The sequence below is a fragment of the Myotis yumanensis genome, unplaced genomic scaffold, assembly GCF_028538775.1.
Source record: "Myotis yumanensis isolate MYYU_CA2020_CCGP unplaced genomic scaffold, mMyoYum1.0.hap1 SCAF_8, whole genome shotgun sequence".
Taxonomy (NCBI): domain Eukaryota; kingdom Metazoa; phylum Chordata; class Mammalia; order Chiroptera; family Vespertilionidae; genus Myotis; species Myotis yumanensis.
Genome location: NW_027223759.1, coordinates 28,696,367 through 28,698,199, shown reverse-complemented (window position 1 = coordinate 28,698,199; position 1,833 = coordinate 28,696,367). Strand labels below are relative to the sequence as shown.

Below are 1,833 nucleotides of genomic sequence, written 5' to 3'. Positions count from 1 at the left end.
GGTTTGGCTCAGTGGATAGAGCGTCAGCCTACAAAGAAGGTCCCAGGTTTGATTCCGGTCAAGGGCATGTACCTTGGTTGCGGGCACATCTCTAATAGGAGGTGGGCAGGAGGCAGCTGATCCATGTTTCTCTCCCATCGATGTTTCTAACTCTCTATCCTTCTCTGTAAAAAAATCAATAATATATATATATATATATATATATATATATATATATACATATATACATACACATGATAGAGCAGATGGACTTAACAGACTTTTACAGAACATTCTGTCCAGTAGCCGCAGAAGACACATTCATCCAAAGCACACATGGAACGTTATCCAGGATAGATCATATGTTGTGATCCAAAGGTCAAAATTATCATTGTCATTGGGATGCCAACGGGACTGCAGGGGCAGCATCATGGCTGTGGTGGGAAAAGGTGCAGGCTGGGCTGCATGTGTATGATGATACCTTGGTACTACTGTAAACTGCCGAGTGCTTGGTGCTCAGCTTGAAGAGCTGAGCTTGCTGCTCACCTGGTGTGGGATTCTGGAGCTGGGAGGGCTGGTCCTACATCTCATGACTCAAGTCTCTGTTCCCAGCTCCCACATTCAAGCATCTCTTAGGACAACTAGCGCAAGCACCATAGGACCCAGAGAAATAGAAAGCCCTACCACACAAAGCAGAAATGTGAGATGGTACACCACACTGCCAACACTAAGATCGACCTGGGGCAAACACACAGTCCATGTGTGTGGGAGTCAATAATAAGTCCCGAGCCTTGAGGCTGGATGCTGCAGCTTCTCCCAGGGTTGCAAGAGCAAAACAAGGATTGTGATGTTGTCTCTATGCGTCCAACAGTGAACTGCCCACGCCAAGACCCTGTTAAAAAACTGAAACAGGTGCTCATTAACAACACACCGTGTTGACAGTGATACAGTCCTGCTAGGCACTGCCCTGGGCCACAAGATGGGGGCCAAGCTGACTCCTGAGGAGGAAGAGATTTTAAACAAAAATCGATCCAAGAATATTCAGAAGAAATATGATGGAAGTAAAAGCAATACCCAAATCAGCAGTTTTCTAGAGGTACATTTCCAGCAGGGCAATCTCCTTGCAGCCTTACTTCAAGACCAGGTCAATGTAGCCGCACAGATGGCAATGTGCAGTAGGGTAAGAAGCTGGGGTTGTAGCTGAGGAAAATTAAGGCCCGAAAGGCATATAAATCCTCCTCCCTCCTATCTTAGCTCATGGAAGAAAGGTGTTTATTGTTCTAAAAAATTAGCATTGCTAGTAATTGGACTAATCAACAGCATGTACCTCCTGATGTTAGGCACTAAAAAGGCAGTCTCATTTCTATTGTATTCCTGCCAACAAAGCATAACTTGAATCAAACCATAAGGAGCTATCAAACGAACAGGAACTGAAGACAGTCTATGAAGTAACTGATCTGTTCTACTGTTATTTGTTTGTTTTTATTTGTTCTTTTTACTATGAAGGCCTTTACTGCAGAATTGGCAACATCTAGTGATATCTGTGAAACTAGACAATGTCTCATTCATGTTAGTGTCTTCGTTTTAATTTGTTATGGATATTTAACAAAATTATAAACTTAAAGAAAATGTACACTATAGTATCTAGGGCTAAAGAGGCACCATGTATGCAATTTCCTTTTAAATGAATAAAAAACAAATGATAATAAAAGAGAAAATAGTAAGAAGGAGAAAGAAGAAAAAGAGATCATGGAAAAGGAAAGAAAGAATAAAATAATGCTGGGTGAAAGGAACAGTTTGCTGTTCTTTCAACTTTTATGTAAGATTTATATTATGTCAAAAATAAACATTCTC

At 41.3% G+C, this 1,833-nt stretch overlaps 1 non-coding gene across 1 annotated transcript; it reads left to right on the top strand.

The window, feature by feature from the left end:
- The first annotated feature begins 445 nt into the window (after nucleotides 1-445).
- Nucleotides 446-519, top strand: LOC139015880 (small nucleolar RNA SNORD55/SNORD39). Its single transcript, XR_011472530.1, has one exon. It is a non-coding gene; the product is annotated as a small nucleolar RNA SNORD55/SNORD39 (small nucleolar RNA).
- Nucleotides 520-1,833: the final 1,314 nt, after the last annotated feature.